The sequence below is a fragment of the Myxine glutinosa genome, chromosome 14 (genome assembly GCF_964187855.1).
Source record: "Myxine glutinosa chromosome 14, kmMyxGlut1.1, whole genome shotgun sequence".
NCBI classification, from domain to species: domain Eukaryota; kingdom Metazoa; phylum Chordata; class Myxini; order Myxiniformes; family Myxinidae; genus Myxine; species Myxine glutinosa.
The window spans coordinates 26,269,435-26,289,942 of NC_136274.1; positions in this window are offsets into that span (position 1 = coordinate 26,269,435).

Below are 20,508 nucleotides of genomic sequence, written 5' to 3' on the forward strand. Positions count from 1 at the left end.
ACACGCACACACACACGGACACGAGTGAATGCATTAAGGTGGGTTTTCACGGGACACGCGAACGGTTCGCGAAGGATGCGAATGTTGAAAAAATGGCAAAGTCCAACATTCGTAATTTAGGCTCCAAAAGTTCGCCAAACATGCGTGGGGGTTCGGAAGCGTCGTCAATTGTTCGCAGGAGTGGTTTTTTGTTCGGCGGGTATTTCAAACAGGACAAACACGCGTGTCCCGTGAAAACCTACCTTTACTCCCTAGCGGGAGTAACAAGCCAAAATTCCTCTGGGAGAATGTCCTGTGGACAGATGAGACCAAATTGAGCTTTTTGGTAAAGCACATAATCTCTATGTTTACAGAAAACAAAATGAAGCCTTCAAAGAAAAGAACACCTTCCCTACAGTCAAACATGGAGGAGGTTCAGTGATGTTTTGGGGTTGCTGTGTTGCCTCTGGCACTGGGTACCTTGAATGTGTGCATGGCATCATGAAATCAGGAGATTATCAAGGCATTTTGGAGCGCAATGTTCAATCCAGTGTCAGAAAGCTGGGTCTCCGTCGAAGGTCATGGGTCTTGCAGCAGGACAATGACCCCAAACACACTTCAAAATCCCTCAGGAATGGTTCAAGACAAAATGCTGGACTGTTCTGAAGTGGCCAGCAATGAGTCCAGTTCTAAATCCCATTCCCTACAGTCAAACATCACTGCACCCTTCAAATCTTTGAGAACTGGAGCAGTTTTCACAAGTTGAGTGGACCAAACTGCCAGTAGAGAGGTGAAGGAAGCTCATTCATGGCTAAAGGAAGCGCTTCGCTGCAGTTATTTTGTCCAAATGCCGTGCTACCAAATATTAAGTCGAGGGTGTCAATAATTTTGTCAATTCCATTTCTTTTTATTTTCTGATTTAAAAGGAGATATTATGTTCTGAATCAAAAACAAAGGTTCTGTAATATTACCAGTGAAATAAAGAATCGTGGAGACCAAATACTTTTGTCAATTTTAACTTATTTTTCAGAGAAAACTGTGAGTTATTTGAAAAAAGTGCAAGGGTGCCAATATTTTTGGCCATGACTATGCGGCATTTGGGATCAGCTGGACCATATACGCAGCATTTCAGATCAGCTGTGACATCCATCCCACATTTGAACCATGGTGATGTTATTATATAACATATTCGTTCCGCTCTTGGTATACAGACTGAATTGTTGATCCAAAGTGAAAATAACATATTGACTGCACTTTCCATCAGATATTCTCTGATCGCAGCTTCATCTCCTGATATTTTTATCCCCAATGTGCAGATGCAGGACGAGCGTTTTTACAGAAAGGGCAGCAGGTGAGATGAAATTCCAGGTGAGTTGGACTTTAAACAGCACAAGGAAAACAAAAAGGTGAGGGTGAGAGAATTAGTGGTATTTATCCAAGAGGTACAGGAGGGGTGCTTGGGAGGGAAAGGTGGGGGGAGGGGTTTTATGGAGGGAGAGGAGGAGAAGGAGGAGGAGGATCGAGAAAAGTGAGTAAGTAACCGTGAGGGGAAGAGAGAGAAGGAGCGCAAGGTAAACGGTAGCGCAAGATTGTGCACAAGACAAGAGCTGAAAGATAAGGCGACTGACTGAGCAAGAAGAACCCAAAGCCGTAAGTGGGGAGCGTGGGAAAGTTGCGGGGAGGTCGATTTAGTGGGTTTTTATAAAACTTTCACTCCAAGAGAAAAGAGGAATGGGTGCGAATTCCATGGTAAATCATGTTCCATACAAACAAAATAACTTTATCACAACTATTGAGCGTCTTAACCGGATTTATTGTTATTATTTTGTATGCAGCTAGTTGCTGCTGGTTACATCATTTTCTGGGGACGTCGCTGTGTCGCTAATGCAGTGCCTCCTGTTTCCAGTAATTACCCTGCGCTCGCGAAGTGAAAAGCAGGGTTAAGCGATCGGGTGCGTGCGTACGTGTGGCGTACGTATACATACGTGTCTGCATTTTACAAATTCATTTTCTCGGCAACCGTTGGTTCAATGCACACGACATTTTCACCATAGAAATGCCTCCGCCTGTAGAATTTTTTTATTCACAAGCATGACGTCATAGGTCACGTCTACGGGTGCCATCTTGGAAAAAAACACACATCAATGTCTCCGAAACCGCTACATGGAAAAAATTGAAACATGGCTCATTGTCAAGTACTCCCCATGGGGAATAAGATGTTGATGATGATGTCATCCGTGACTTCATTATGACGTCATAATTCGACAAGTATAGCTTTTCATCCAAGCAGTATGAATTTTTTTTCTCTGCAACTCTTGGTCCGATGAACAAAAAAATTTCACCATGGGAGGGACTACATACTTCATATGACGCACCATGGGATTCAGCTTTATTCGCAGTTTGATTATTAGACATTGCCATGGCTTTGGTTAAAGTTTTTAAATGTTCATTATTTTTACTATATATATATATATGTGTGTATATGTATATGTATATTGTTGAGTCGGTGGGATAGGGATTACCTTAGAACAGGTAGGATGTATAAATTAACATGCTCTGGATGTCGCGTAAGAACCATCACCATGTAGTAAGTTTTATTTAGCGGGATTTTTTTTTTTTTTGTATACAGAATCGAGGCTCGTGAAAGAGCTAACCTTCACTCCTTCATTCCTCTTTTCTCCCCCCTCTGGAACAAACTCCCCCACTCCCTTCAATCCCACTCCACCCTCCAGGTCTTTAAAACAGCTGTTCACCACCATCTCTTATCTTCTCCCATCCAAAACCTTGATCTTTTCTACCCCCGCTAATTTCACCCCAATTCCACTTTTTTGAAATACAAACTTCTGTCCTGGAAGTCCTTGGTGTCCTTGTGTCTGATACTTCTGCCACCCCCCTTACCCCCAAGCCCTCTCCCTCCCACACATCTCCCTGCTCTTAAATGTTGTGTGCCCTCAAGTGTTTGTGTGCTTCCCCTTCTCTTGTCTTCCGCTCCCTCTTTTTATATATTTTGTTTGTCTGGTTGATTTGTTTGTGAAATAAATGTCAGCTCTTTTACGAGCCTCGATTCAGTATACAAAAAAACCCAAAAAAAAAACAACAACTGGATTTCCATTGACCAAAGCAAGTTTAAGCCAATGATGCCTGATGACCTGGACTCTGTAGTTTCAGGTGTATTTTTAAGTTGCAAAGAAGATGTCGTTTCATTCTGCATCCAGAAACTGGAATCGGGCCAACTCCGAGATGACTACCGTGAACTTCTTGAGTTGACTATTATTCTGTTTGGTGAGCGTCCTCCGAGAGGATTCAGGTTCATGCAGCCAGGAGCCATGCATCGGGCAAGATGGATGGCCCGTGTGATTTATGGAATCAAGATCTACTTGTTCCGTGATCAGTTCCGACTGACCCCAAAGGAACTCACTGGCATAAAGCGTTTTACAGCATTTGTTGGAGCAGTGTATACCAAAGCCTGGTTCAGCGCTCCATCTGCCATTGGTGCTCCCGCTGGAGACCTAGCTCTCTTAAAAGCACTCATTTTCTATCCTGATTCAGTGATTGCCGAAGCCACCAGCAAAAAGCTTTCCAATCACTTGTGGTACCTCAGCGAAGAACTGGCAGGACTTGCTCTGTTTGGCAATAGTGTTGAGCTTGATGTCAAGCGAATGATAGTGGCTGCTCTTAAAGAAGAATGCCAAGAGAATCCTCAACCACGGGTACATGTGGATCTTACAGCAAAAGAAGCCATCGCTGCCAAGACTGTTGCAGATTTTGTTACTTCTGCCTCACTGCGAATTTTTACTGCATTCAAAGTCAACACTGACTTCCTAGAAAAGGACCCTGGTGAGTGGGCCGATGACCCATCATTTCAGTCATCACAGCAAGTCTTGCGTGGTATTGCCACTGTCAACGACTTTGCAGAACGTGGTGTCGCATTAATACAGGACTACATTCAAGTCTTGACAAAGGATGAACAGCAGCGCCAGTACCTGTTGCAAGTTGTTGAGTGGCATCGCCATCAGTTCCCCGACGCAAAGAAGATAAGGAGGAAATAATTTACCACAGAACTTATTAATGAGGAATCAATGGTCTGGAGGACTCTTACTCTCTGTGTTTATGATGATTGTCATACATTCTTACTGATTTGGGATTACATCTGATTGTTAGTTTATTAAAAACAAGTACAAAAAGTTTTAATTAAAACAAAAGCCGCGTCGATGTTACACAATGCCTAGATGCAGCTGTGCCTATAACGTCGATGTTATAGGCACAGGACATTCCTATTGATTCGATTACTTGATGTTATTTTTGTGCAAAGTGAAAATATATCTCGGCAATTTCCCGTGTGTGGCGACGAATTTTTAATATATCTCGGCATTTTCCCGTCTGTTATTTCAGGCGGTGTATGACTGACCATGCCGCGATTGAAAAAAAATATATCTCGGCAATTTCCCGTGTGTGGCGACACGTGAACGAAGCTATGCTCCTCTCTCCACATTATTGTGACGACGTATAAATTAAATATTTCATCGTGACGATTGTCATCAAATGGACGAATTTTTAATATATCTCGGCATTTTCCCGTCTGTTATTTCGGGCGGTGTACGATTGAGCATGCCGCGATTTAAACAAAATATATATATCTCGGCATTTTCCCGTCTGTTATTTTGGGCGGTGTATGACTGAGCATGCCGCAATTTTAAAAATATATATCTCAATGGACTTGAAGTTACAGGCCTTTGAGAATTCATTTCGTTCTATAAAGGGCAACTTTCATCGGATTTTCTTCCCGTTTTTTTTCAACCGAGTCTAAAACTATGTTAGCGACTGTGAAAAATGAAATGATATATCGAATTTGATTTGAAATAAAACTGTGTGAGAGAGGAAGACACCACGGGCCTACAAAACAGGCCTCAAAGCTATGCGAGTTAATAAAATGGTGGATATTTGTTTATATGAAGGCTCTCCCAGAATGGGTGGAGCTATGGTTCCCAGAATGGGTGGAGCTTTGAGGTTTTGTCTTCTCTGCAAGAAGAAGAAGAAGAAGAAGAACAACAACAACAACAACAGCAGAGGGCACTCTATGAGCAGCGTCTGCGACACGGCGAACAATTTTGTGTGTCGACACTGAAACATTGTAATTTTCAACCCATGTGTGACAGTAGTAAATAAAGTCGTATGGAAACCATCTTTGGCACATTTCATGTTTTCACAATAAGGAACAATTTTAGCAACAAGCACCTAAAAAACGTCCAATTTTATTTTTTGGTGTACATTTGAGGACCACCATAATATATATATATATATATATATATATATATATATATATATATATATATATATATATATATATATATATATATATATATATATATATATATATATATATATAAGCAAAGATTTGCGGTTGGGAGTAAATCCAAATGACTCCATGGTAGGATCTTCAACCTTTAATTGAACAAACAATGACTCAACGTTTCGATTAACAACATGTGAAGCCACACGCCTCCGTTAATCTTCCTCAAGAGTGATAAAATCATCTCAACATCCCCTTATATGCAAAGTGGGCGGGGTATATGCAAAGTGGGGTGGGCAAAGCTGGACAGCCAATGAAACCGTATCACACCGCTCTCGTGAACGGAGACGTTACTGACCAAATTCAAAAATCAACCGCATATTAACGGATTAAAATAATCCTGTAAGCAATGCTGGATTATAACTCAAGTGTTTAGAAAATCAGGAACAATCATTACATTTAATTAAAAGTTAAACTTGTAAACAATTAAATTGTAAATTAAATTAAAACTGTAAATATATTAAATCAAAAATTTTTAAGATAAAATAAAATTGCCATAATATCAAGATCATCACATGTGGCCCTATGCGGTAAAAGGAAATGCGGGAAGGAGGGGAGTTATAGGGGGGGATAAAATGGAGGGGGGAACCAGAGGGGGGTGGAAGCGGAGGGGGGGTTTGGAAGAGGGGTGGTTTGGAGGGAGAGGGGAGGTGGGGAGGGGGAGGGGGCAAATTGTCCGAATAAAAACCTTGTGTGACATATTATGTGGACTCATTGTTAAAAGTACGGAATGCCTGCTTCGTTTACACAAGAGTGGGTCAAACGCTATCGGTAAGTCAACTACCTCTTGTGTGATCGAGGTAACAGTTTCTTCTGTGTGGCAAGCCTCCAAAACACGTCTTCTGTTTCTGTTGGGTGTGGAACCCAAAATATTAACCCTATCCCATAAAGGTGTGTGGCCTTCCTTAAGGCCATGTTTGGCAATAGCAGATCTGCTGGGATAATTACATTCAAATGCTTTTTGGTGTTCAGCAATACGTTGACCTAAGGTCCTCCCGGTTTCACCCACATACTCAGCTCCACAACCACAGGGCACTACATATACCACCCCTGACCTATCCTTCCTCGGAAGCTTGTCCTTGACCCTCATAAGGGCTTGGCGAAGGGTGAAAACCGGTGTGGAAATATATACTGTATATATATATATATATGTAGACGATATATATATATATATATATATTGTTGTGGATATGAGAATGTTTTTTTATTTTATTGTTGTTGTAAAAGGTTGTTAGAATATCGCCCTCCTTGCTCCAGTGTTGTATAAAGGTCAAAGGGCGTTCCCGTAGTTAGTTCCATAAAGCATACATGAAGGACACCATAATACCCCTGTTCAGTAGTTTATTTCCTTATTATGTGTATTAGGTTAAGGCTTTGTCTTCCATTAAGATGACACTCCATTGCACCAAGTGAAACAAGATAGATCCACTGTCATTCCTATTCCCAAAACCTCCATTGCCAACTGCACTGGGCAGTTTGCCAGGTTTGCTACAGCTGTGGGTTGTTGATTTCGCCCCAAAACCACCATTGAACATGTGCTTGGGTCGGGGAAGAAAGGCGTGTCCCCACCTCGTCATAGAGGGGAGGAGTGAGTCAGCCCCACTCAATCAACCACGAACAAGGGGTTGGACTTGGAGAGGATGTGGAGAGAAACATCAAGGAGGTTAGCGAAGGTTCAGGGGCGTGGCATATATAACCCGCAGAAGACGCCCCCACCTCAGATGAGTCCTGGAAAAAGCACGCGATGTACACACAGCAGCAGCAGCAGCCACAGCAGCAGCCACAGCAGCTTGGGGGCCTTGACGGCAGTTCTTGAGCAGGGCCGCGAAGGAACGACGGCTGCTAAACGCGCCGATCGTGCTGCAGTACCCGTGGACCTTCCTCTCCCTCCAGCCATCCACCTCCGGCCAGTCCTATCATCATTCCCCGCGTGAGTCTGTCCTTGTTTGTTCTGTCCTGGGTTTAATTAAGACTGCAGGTAAGCTAGCATTGCACTGTGTCTCTAATATCTTCTGTAAATTATTTTATTATCCTTCCTTCTCCTTGGTTACTTTTGGTTGTATATAGTAAATAAATTATATTTGTATTCCTTACCCTTTCTCTTTCTTCTTCTTCACATCCTTCGCTTTAGTCTTTTCCCCATTGAATATCTGTGGCGCGATTTTGGCCAACGTTCAGAAATCGGGTTAGTCGGGGTAACTGTTCGGCTGCGGTGCCATCCGCTCGGCAAACCAACATCCTTATCCGCGGTCCGTAACAATATATATATATATATATATATATATATATATATATATATATATATATATATTGCTACGGTTTTGAGATTTGCACATATTGATCATTAAAGGTTAAAGGGTTGCCCCCTATAGTTAGTCCACGAACAACACGTAGGCCCCCTTGTAGTATTAGTTCTGTCATAGTATGTGTAAGTATAGGCCATTCCCCCTAGTAATATCTGCGTTGTGTAAAGGCATGAGTTTAGGTCCCGTTCATTTTGTGTCCACCCTCCAATTCCACCTCGATGGGCGTAATTGATCCCTCGCCTCATTTGGCTGACCCGCTCAGTTTATTACGCTTTGGCTGCCCGCAGCATTTGCTGCCCTTTGCTCGCTGACTAGTTGAGTAACACGTGCGTGGGGGCGGCGTCAAGGCGGAGTGTCAGAGGTGATGACGGTAAGAGCCACCAGCCAACCAGGGCTCTAACGGCATGGCATGAGAGGACGTGGAGAGGCGCGTTTGGTGAGTTCTAGAAGGTTCGCGGGGCGTGCCTAAAAAAGTCATTGCACAAAGCCCTTGGAAGGACTCGCAGAGAGAAGGACTCACAGAGAGAAGGACTCGCAGAGGAGAGACAGGACTTGGTCAGCACTCGCGTGCACACGGCTTGGTGAAAGGACTTGTGTGAAGAGAACTTCATGCGATAAGCATTTGGAGGCATTGAACTGTAACTCGTACAGTATAACATACGCGCCAGAGGAGAGGAAGAAGAGGCGTTAAGTACACGGCTGCAGCCAGACGCGCCGGTGGCGAATAGCGCCTACGTCAGCCATGCGAGTAAACGCGGTAATACCTGCCGGTGATTAACCACCGAAGTCCGCTCCCTACCAAATCGCCCCGTATTAACCTGTGTGCGCCAAACGGCATGCAGAGAGCTCCAGCCTTCTCTACTTACCATCTGCATGGGATGAACCGGAGACCGGAGGGAGCTGCACGAGCGCCATCCTTGGATGCGGACCATCATCCTGCAGCTGCAAACCCCATGTGAGTGTGTGTGTGACGGGCCCGTTTGTCCTGGGTAGTAAGTTAAGACTGTTTTTAAGGCTGCACTGTGTCGCCTTCTTCTCTGAACCATTGTGAATAGTGTAAATAAATTTGTTCTTCCTTTTTCCAATTCGACCGCTTTTGTGATTTATCCATTGACGAAGCGTGGCACGAATAAGATCGCTAGAACCGGGGTCACCATCAAAATGGCACGGATCGCGTGTACGCACCGCTCGGCATCTCAACACGCGTGGTTCGTGCGTGGCTTATTTCCTCGTTTCAGGGCAGCGCGAGTAATTAGGTAATAGTGAACTCTAGTCCTAATACCCTATTTTGCGCTGTCCGGGAAGGACGTCATAGGTCCCGCCAGGCGAGTCAAAGACAAGGGGACTAACCCCCCCCTTGGTAACTGGAGAAGGCTGGCGTCGGGATCCGCAACAATATATATATATATATATATATATATATATATATATATATATATATATATATATATATATATATATATATATATATATACAGTATATATATATATATGTGTGTGTAGACGATATATATATATATAAATATATAAATATATATACATACATATATGTGTGTGTGTGTGTAGACGATATATATATGTATGTATGTATATATATATATATATATAGATATATATATCGATACCTTACTAACATAATTGCCTTCGATCGTTGTTTGCAAAAAAAAAATTTCTTCACAATTAAGAATGCCTAACTATACCCAACATCTCCAGAAAATTTCATGACGATAAAACTAATTTTCGATCCAAAAAACGCGATTTTTATTTTTGGAAAAATTGCCTTATGCACAAAAGTATTCTCAAATTGCCTCAAATTGTAATGTATCGATATATTTATTTGTCATTATATATATATATATATATATATATATATATATATATATATATATATATATATATATATATATATATATATACATATATATATATATATATATATATATATATATATATATATATATATATATATATATATATATATATATATATACCATATACATAGTCGTTGTGGCTTTGAACTCCTGTTTAATATTCAACGCAGGTTTTACACAATGTGAAACTTTACTTAAAACGACCTCTAACCGTAGCTGTTTGAAAGGCTTTATTCCCTGATATGTTGTCATGAACACTGTATCGAGTGTCAAGTTTCAAACAAGGAACTTCTTGTGCTGTAAATACTTGCCCGATGAGATTTCTTTATTTGCTAACAAAGAGCCACGAACTTAAGCAGTGATCTGGGTCTCAATTGCTGAGTTAGTTCAGCTAGCATAAATACCTGGGTTTCAAATTTGTGGTTCAAACGCCACTTTGTCGTCATTTAAACGCACATAGGCAAGATCTAAACACCAGACAGCGAACTCCAAGACCAGACCATCACTTTGAATGGATCCACCTGTATGGGCTCATCCAGAGGAATGACGTTATGTTAACGAGCCCTAAAAAGCAAGAGCTTCCGTTTATGGATTTTAAAAGGGTCATTACTCGAGGCAAAAACATTGGTGATTATATATATCGAACATATGGATGGATTGGTCTGTTTCGCATTTTCATCTGAGTATTTCGCCGCTTGTGTTGCTTGAAAACCGGTTTAATTATCTGTTCCGATGTTAATTTGTCCATTCTCTCAGAATGTCCTTAGGACTCACATAAAGGTAGCCTGATTAAGGTACACAATGATGTCTCTTAACGTCCTTGTAATTAATGTAAAGGTAATGAAGTATAATATAATATCCTTGTAATTAATGTAAAGGTAATGATGTATAATATGTAATGATGTATAATTAACAATCCTCTCCAAGAAGTTCTGTCGCTCAAGCTTTTGGGTCTCACTATCTGCCATGATCTTTCTTGGGAAAACCACATTTCCAAGCTGGCCTCCAAAGCCAGTCGCCGACTGGGCATCCTCCGTCGTGCGAAGTCCTTCCTTGGCACACCTGAGCTCCTCACCACATACAAGGCTTTCATCCGCAGCTCAATGGAATACTGTTCCCCCCTCTGGGCTGGTGCTCCTGCCTCACACCTTGCTCGGCTTCACGCTGTTGAGGCCAAAGCTTTCAGAATCATTGGAATCTCCTGCGATGTAGTCAACGCCGAGGGCCTTTCACTCACTCACCGCAGGCAGGTTGGTGGTCTTTCTGTCTTCTACCGACTCCTCTCCGGCCTTGCTCCCCCAGCTCTCTCTGTGCTCTGTCCCCCCAATATTCCTTCAGGTCGCACAAGATCTGCCTGCAACCCTCTTCTGGTTAAACTGCCAAAGCCTAGGCTCTCTGCTCACCTTCACTCTTTCATTCCCCTTTTCTCCCGCCTCTGGAACAAACTCCCCCACTCCCTTCAATCCCACTCCTCCCTCCAGGTCTTTAAAACAGCTGTTCACCACCATCTCTTATCTTCCCCCATCGAAAACCTTGATCTTTTCTACCCCCCGGTAATTCACCCCAGAGTCCTTGCAGTGTTCATATGTTTTAATCCTCTCCCACCTCCCCCCAAGTCCTCCCGATGTCCCTGCTCTCAAATGTTGTGTTTGTGTCCTTCCCCCTCTCTTTTGTGTCCTTCCCCCTCTCTCCCCATCTTGTCTACCGCTCCCCTTGTTTTTTGTGTTTTGTGTGTCGGTTTGTCTTTTTGTGTGATTAATGTTAGCTCTTTCACGAGCCTCGATGTTGTATACAAAAAAAAAAAAAAAAAAAGGTAATGATGTATAATATCATATCCTTGTAATTAATGTAAAGGTAATGAAGTATAATATGATATCCTTGTAATTAATGTAAAGGTAATGATGTATAATATAATATCCTTGTAATTAATGTAAAGGTAATGATGTATAATATAATATTGTTCCGGAAACGGGGGACGGCTCTCCCATTAGCAAGGGGTGGTTAGCCCCTTGTCCTGTTAAGCTGGCCGTCTCCCCGGTCCTGGAACTATCCCGCTTCTTCGTGGGGTGAGATTGGCCGAGGTGATTGGTCATGGGGGTCCCGTACACCTCCGCCAACCTCTCCAAGAAGCCAGTGGATAGCCCCGTTCGAAACCACGGACAAGATGTTATTTGCCGAGCGGGTTAGCAGCCCGCGGCTCGAACCATTAGCAAGTACTAAACCCGATTCCGAGCGTTGGCCAAATCGTGCCACAGGTGTTCAATGATAGAAATCACAAAGACGATCGGACGAGCATGAAGAAGAAGACAAAGGTAGGAAATAACAGGATTTATTATTATTTACACAAGACTAAAGGAAGAGAAGCAATCAAAGTAATATACAGAAAATGGAAGGAGCAGAAGGACACAGAGCAATTTCTAGCTTATCTATACAGGCTTAACTTATACCCAGGACAATACAGACAGAATGAACTCAATCACACGAATAGGGAATTGCAGATTGGATTGGCTGGAGGGAGAGGAAGGTGGGACCACAAGGCTGGAAGGTTTGGCAGGGCGGCACAGCAAGCAGGTCCTCTCCGGGCTGGAAGCGAGCAAGGCGGCGGCAGGCACACGTATTTTCGTTGCACGCGGCAGGGGCTGGTTGTCGCTGCACGCCTCTGGTTCCCTCGGTCATCTCCTGGGTGGGGCTCCCCTCTATGGGTTATATAGCCACGCCCTACCAAGCCATGCCCACCGAGTCCTGGTTGGGCGCAAGGGCTTCCTGGCTCCACCTCCTGAAGACGATGGGCCGGCCACGCCCTTCTCCCCTGAGTTGACCGCGTGCGTAATGGAGTTTTGGGGTGAAGAAAACAGCCCAATGCAACGGTGGCGAACGCCGCAGAAAACAGCCCTATGCAATGGTGGCGAACGCCGCAGAAAACAGCCCAATGTTACTGGCACTTTGAAGAGATGATTTGGGGGAAACTTGAAAAAGGGAACTATCTTATTTCATTTGGTGCAATGCAAGGTCAATTAATGGGAAACAGAGCCTTAAACTAACATAGAATAAGAAATAACTATAGAGAGGTTCTATGGTTCTCTACGTGTGTGCGATGGACTAACTAAAAGGATGACCTTTTATCTCTACACAATTGGAGGTATTTACAAGGATTACTATTACAATTTACAGAGGGTGATATTGACAACAATTACAACGTACAGGATTCTCAAATCCACAACAATATCCTTGTAATTAATGTAAAGGTAATGATGTATAATATAATATCATTGTAATTAATGTAAAGGTAGTGATGTATAATATAATATCCTTGTAATTAATGTAAAGGTAATGAAGTATAATATAATATCCTTGTAATTAATGTAAAGGTAATGATATATAATATAATATCCTTGTAATTAATGTAAAGGTAATGATGTATAATATTGTCGCGCGGACCCTTCGGTTAATACCAGGGCTCGCGGATGGACCAAAAACGGCTTTACTTGGAGGCGACGACCGAACACGGATTTTACTATGAAACGCGGGAGGAAGAAGGAAAGTGGGAAGCTGCAGTAAAAGTGCTTACCTTCTGGTGAACCGACAGCAGCTTCGATCCTGCAGGGAATGAACTCAAACGGGAATCCGGGGTAAAATGTACAAAAAAAAACACGTTTATTACGGACCCGAAACAATAAAACGCGACGGTAAATAAATGATAATCCTAAATTGGGACGTCCCCACAACTCACTTCAGATACAGACGAGGGAATGAATTACCGAAAAGAACACGTCGTGTACTTGTGAATGTGAGGTGTGGGTGCAGCCTTATCTCGTCCGTCGTCTTGCAGTGTATTGTCCATGTCCCACGCGGCCCTCTCTGTCCGCCTCCGAGCACCACCAGGCATCGCTCCAAGCACCACAAGGCCTCACTCCAAGCACCACGCATCCAACGCAGGCTAGCGGCTCCACACGAGGTCGATCTCCACACATGATCGGTCTGCCAAGTCCCAGTCAGCTCTCCCAAGAGCTGGACGTGCCAGAGAGGCAAAGGAACGTGCAAGAAGCAAGCGAACTCCACTCAATTCAAGATAACTCTCAGAAGCAAGCCAGCGAGCTCGGGCTAGGACTAGGACTGCGCATAGAGTTCGGCGTGCCCTCTTATAACCTTGCTGCGGTGACGTCAGCATCAGCGCGCCACCCAATTAGTGCCCTCCACAGGCCTGGAGCGTGGTCATAGCACGTAGTGTGTAGCGTGGTCATAACACGTGCTACCCGAGGCCTAGCGGAGGTGTAGCTGGCCGCGGCCCATTCGGCGGTGCCCTGAACTGGCCTCCCGCCTGCCCCCTTCCAGTCTTGTCAGGGAAGGGAATTTAATTAATGCATGCACAAAAGGGCCTAACTACATGTCTACAGGTGTGCATTGCCATAAGGGAGAAAGGTTTGATGACCAGGTTTGACACACAGGGGCTTTACCTTTAAATCCCTACTCTATCTAACACTCGAACATCCTGGTATGTCCACAGGTATACTTCTTAACCGACAAACCGCCTAAACGCACAGAACTTATTACAAGGTAGATTCCCCTATCGCGACAGTCAAATGCCTACCTACACAGATCTATCTGGCTCTAGATATTGCTTTACCCCCAGACATAACAATATAATATCATTGTAATGAATGTAAACGTAATGATGTATAATATAATATCATTGTAATGAATGTAAAGGTAATGATGTATAATATAATATCATTGTAATTAATGTAAAGGTAATGATATATAATATAATATCATTGTAATTACTGTAAAGGTAATGATGTATAATATAATATCATTGTAATTAATGTAAAGGTGATGATGTATAATATAATATCATTGTAATTAATGTAAAAGTGATGATGTATTATATAATATCATTGTAATTAATGTAAAGGTGATGATGTATAATATAATATCATTGTAATTAATGTAAAGGTAATGATGTATAATATAATATCATTGTAATTAATGTAAAGGTGATGATGTATAATATAATATCATTGTAATTAATGTAAAGGTACTGATGTATAATATAATATCCTTGTAATTAATGTAAAGGTAATGATGTATAATATAATATCATTGTAATTAATTTAAAGGTAATGATATATAGGGGAGAGTGGGGTAAGATGAGCCATTTTTCAGTAATGCCCTTCTGGACATCAAATATAAAGTGCTGTGCATCAGAGCCATAGTGATTATGATGGTGTAAATACTTGCTTCTCCCCTCATACACATGTTACCATTTCATTTTCATGTAATTAATTAGCAGAGGCCTTCAAAAAAAAGTTGTCTAATGGCTCATTTTGCCCCAATGATGGGGCAAGTTGATCATGGGTTCGGGGTAACTTGAGCCAGTGGGTAAGTTGAGCCACAAGAAAAAAAAACAGCATGAAACATTTTGTGTCCCATCAAATTCACCGGCTCAATACAGGACAGAACAGCAATAAAACAAGTTTGAGACAAAAAGTTTAAGTCCAGATCCACTGGAAAAGCTTATTATTGATAAAACACTGAGAAAACCCATTGAAACTGGGAATGCATGAAGTATTAATAAATACACGTTTTTTTAACAATCACGCAAAAGCTGTTGCTTATAGCTTTAACAATGCAAAACAAGACAAAGTAGTTTCCTGTAAATGTTCACGTTTTTCAGATCAGATTTTTCAGTTCAATAATTGAAACTTGATAAATGCTCCTTTCCCTTGTGTGAAATTTACGCACATGTAAGAAGCACCTCGTGTCTATTACAAAGTAACATGATGTAATTGATCTAATGAAATTTAACAGTTTGAACTGAAATAATTATACATGTATTGTGTTCTGATTATTAGTAGGACACATGAATTATATCAGTAAACTTTGGCTGAATGTTCATACATATGTAATCGTCAAGATTTATCAGACAGATATGCTGATGAACTGGTTTGTATTTCAAATAATTATGAAGAACAACCACGTGCTGTCTTCCTTTTATAGTCCCAAGGCATTTTTCCATTTACCTGTGATTAATGCAAAAATATTTACATAAATCATTCTTAGGAATAGGATTTAGATCTATACACAAGTATCAGTGTTACAAGAACTACAGTTTTCAACTCCAACTTGCGTATAAAGCAGTAACTTTATCTTGCACACATGTTCATGGAGTAAGATGAGCCATGGCTCAACTTGACCCGACCCAATTGATCATCTTACCCCACGGGCGCCACTTTGAATATAAACATGCTCGTTTCACGTATTGATTCAATTTACAATTCATACTCTCAGGTAAATAATCTACACCATTCATGTTCACATTACTACATAAACAATTCATGAAGCTTCCATTAATTCTATTGTTATCACCCTCAAAACACCATAACTCAAAGTTTGGGAAATTCCGAAAAAAATACAAATTTCATTAGATCTTACTTACCCCTGCTTCATATTCCTCGGCATGTGTACTCAGGAAGAAAGACTGTTGCTATGAAAGTATAGATGGCGCTCTCACACCTTCAAATATTAGACTTTCTAAGAAACATGGGGTGGCTCAACTTACCCTTAGGCTCAACTTACACCACTCTCCCCTAATATAATATCATTGTAATTAATGTAAAGGTAATGATGTATAATATAATATCCTTGTAATTACTGTCAAGGTAATGATGTATAATATAATATCATTGTAATTAATGTAAAGGTGATGATGTATAATATAATATCCTTGTAATTAATGCAAAGGGCTGATATGATGGCCTAGAGCAGGGGTAATCAATCTATTGCACCTGAAGGCCCGCTTGAGTATATGTCAAAAAGCTCAGGACCCACATAAGATTATACCGATAGCAACTTTTAACTCGATGGTATTCATATAATACTGTTACAGATACGACTTTGATGGTATGGTGGGCCGAGCGGGATGGCCGCCGTATCCGTACAAGTTACCCGATTGTGCCCGAATGTTGACTAATCGCGCTACGCTGGCTCAATAGGAAAGAAAAAGAAGACACCCGGCTGGATTACAATCACACAATACGACACCAGGGATACGGTTCTCAAAGGTTGTTATTACAATTGCGGAAGGTTTAGATTACAGGGACAAGAGGGAAACATAGGAAGGTGGGCACTTAAACACACTTATATTATCCCCGGACAGACGACAGGTAAACGCGGGACAAGGCTCACTCACACGGGGTTTGATGGCCAGGAAAGCGGGTAGCGATCGCTCCAGGTGCACCTGGCTCAGGGACAGAATCACGTACGGTGGTGTCCAGAGATGCGTGAAGGTATCACAGCGCTTGTGGGTCGCGACTTTGGTCTCAAGCTGGGGAGGTCGCTCAGCGCTCGGGAGGGTGGCGTCTTGTCCTTCCAAGCTCGGGGCGCATCTGACGTCACGTCCGGCGCGGGGCCGCGTATATCCGGCGGGGAGTCACGCCCTCGCTCGTTAGCTCCGCCCCATATGGCATCGGCCCATGGCTTCTCATTGGGTGCGGGGGTTACCGGCTCCGCCCTTGACGAGGGGCCGACAGGGAGCCCCCTTCTGGGTAACCCCGTCGAGCACATGTTCAATGGCGGCCAACCGAGCCGGAGTGAGGACGCAAAGCCGCTGTTGTTGTGGTTGTTGTTGGAGCTTGAGATGATGGGAAGAGATGCGGGGAGGTATGGGAAGGTCCTAAACTCCTACTGGTGCCATATCATCACATTCTGGTGCAACGAAGAGTCATAATTAATGGAAACAAGTCCTTAACTGACATAGATTAAGAATAACTAGCAAGATGTCCTATAATTGTCTACGTGTGGTGCGGGGGACCTGGGCACGACATTTAATGGGGGAATGAAGGGGAAGATCGGCTCTAATGGGTGTTGTTTACAGACAATGGGACTAGGGAATGGGGTAAGGGGAGAGTTGGGGAGTATCGGAGAAGATAGGGGAATATTTACAAGCGGATATGGAGGTCAAATTCCATATTCGCAACATTGCACCCTTCTCTACCCTCGGGGCGTCCCGACCCGATAAATTTTTACCTACTTTAGTGTGGCACGCAATGTAGTTCCCTCTACTATTAACTCTACCCTGAGTGCGACAGTTTTATAGATATTCACAAATGAGTAAATATGTCCCCCTGCGACGTTGCACCCTTCTCCTCTCAGAAACACACCCACAGGATAACCGAATCCGGAAAGAATCCTCAAACTAAACATACAGCCGGTAGGGAGCATTATTTACAAGACTACGCTGATATTTACACTACGATCCAGGACCTGTCTTTGGAGGAACACATGCAGATGTTATGCATAGAGAGAGCGCGCTTGCCAACATCGATACACCAACCCACGAGTGCTCTGTGGCCGACGGCCTTTAATAACGTGCAGAGCACCCTTTCCGAGCATCAACAGCACCACCCCACCACCAATCGGTGCAGTCACCATTGTTCAATGAAATAAAAATAAATTCGACAACCCCTAACCCTGCAGGTGTCTCTTGCTCTTCTTGTGGTGCACTTGGTGTTAATTATTAGTGGTTCACCTGTATGGCATAGGTGCCACGTTGATCCATAGGTCCATCCCCGGGTGGTGCTTGGCCGCAAACGAACTGCGGTCCATTGTGGGTGGCCACAAACATTGCGGTCCATATGGTGTACCGATCCAGGCAGCGAACAGCGAAAGTGCAGGCCCACAACTGCGCAGCCAGCACCTCTCTCTCCTCTCTCTCTACCCCAAAGCCAGATCCTCGGAGGTGGGAGACAAAAACAAGACAAGTGAGCAAGGTGGTAAGGGCGCAAAAGTGCACGCAATGCAAGGTGATGCACACTGGGGGCACATGGGAACCAGGTGAGACAGGTACGTTCCTACCGTACGCCCCCCCCCCACCAGGTAACCTACATGGCCCCTCCCTTACCCCTTACTGTATCAACAAAACACAACACTACCCATAAACATCTACTTTACAAATCCACAAACATCCCTACTGTCTTCCCCGTTCCTCCCATATACCAAATTCGTCTTCTCTCCCTCCTAACCAATCAAATTTGCCATTTTCAACTCTCATCAAAATTTGCCATCTCCAACTGCACATCAAAATTTGCCATCACCAATTCATCATCAGTCCCTCCTAGGGAGGGAGAGATGGAATCACCCCAATGTCTCATCCACGTCGTGATGCGTCTCACAAATCCACAGCAATTTCATTTCCTGCACACAAACAAAGAAAACACAGGTGTGGAGTCATCATCATCACCACAGGTAAGTGGCTGCGTATGGTGCGACAGGTTCATCAATCCTAACTATCTCCTAAATGACTTTAACAACTTTACACTACCCGGGGGCTTTCTCCGGCCAAACCATTGGCCCTCTTACACTATGGGTTCTAAAAACCAATTCCCATTGGCCAAACTGTGGTGCTCTTCGATTTGGGGTCTCACTCCCCCGATTCATCTCCCGGTGCCCTCGCACAATTTCTGGGCTGCGGCGTGTACCTCTCCCAGTGGGTCTACCCACCTGCACACCTCCACCACTGCAGTTGCCTCCGAGCTTACCTGCTCCTCACCCTAACCTAACTACCTGGGGAAGGCCCTCTGGCTCTCTCCCCACTCCGTGCCCTCTCTGGCACTGGGCTGCCCGATCCACACCCGGGATCCTCAGGCACCCACTCACAACTACCGGCTCCCAGAGCCCACCTGCGGCCTCACCTGGCCGACATCCTCACAGTGGTGGAGTGCCCAACCAACTACACACACTAACAGGCTACACGCCCAGCCATTTCCACAACACTAATGCACCCATCCACAACACCATTCTGCAACCGCACCACAAATGCCAATATCCAACCACAATTTACCTGTACCCTCTACCTAACACTTACACTACCCGCCCCGGGTACTCGTGAAAGGGGTCCACTCTTCCCCCATCCACACCTTCGCACCACGCACACCACTCCATACCACTTACTCCAACTCTCTCCACACACCTGTACTTGCACCCTGTGCTCTCACACCTGGTGCCACCTGCACCCTTCTCTCCCCAAGCGCATTCGCGCTGATCCACAACACTCACTACTCATCCACTGCTCCACACACCTGTCCAGTTGCACACCTGTGCAATCACACCTGTTCAATTCTCACACACACGGCATCATCTCAGCTAACTACTCCCTTCTGAAACTTGCGCTTCCCAGTCGTCCCTTTAACTATTGCGCTCCCTCGTCATTATAATCCACACTAATCTACCTGCGTCCCCACTACAGGTATCAGTCACTAACTAATCTTAACGTTACCTAATGTCAATCTTCGCTAGATCCCTACACACGATATATCCTAACCCACCCGGGCTAGTTTTCACTGCCATACACCCCATAAACTATTGCTCCTTTGCCCCCCACATGGGAAGGATGGTGGATTTGCCATCCCACCACATCGGGGGTCTCTCACTACCAATTTTGCACATCAAATTTCAACAAATTAAAAATTTGCCAATCACTGCCCATCAGCTGCCAATCACTACTGCCAATCCCTTGCCAATCATCAAATTTTGTTTTTCTCTAATTTTGGGTCCAAAACACTAACCTCATCACCCAGTCTACTCACTAATACCTCTCGGTGCGCCAATCCCTGTCCAAAGCCCGGCTTCGTAAAGCCAAGCAATGGATGCTGGTTGTTTTGTGCCAGCGGCTGAATGCGTCCGGCACTCGGTGCAGGGACGGGGGCTTACCCGGGCCGAGATCCCACGCATCACCTCGGCGCGGAGCCATCCAATGTCCCGATCTCGACCTGCCGGCACGTCTCAACAAAAAGTGGTCGCCATGACGACCCTTTCTATCGGGCTGCCAGCTCCGCCTAGTGGAGCACGGACGCGGCCGTTCAAAGCGAGGCCCAGCACGCACCGAGGGCCCGATTCGGCTATAAGTCGTTCTAAACTCTATCCCGTCTAACGTCGATGCTTCACCTGGACGCTTACACCCCGCAGCCCGTTCCTTGCTCACACATCCAGCCGTTTCCATGCCCCTC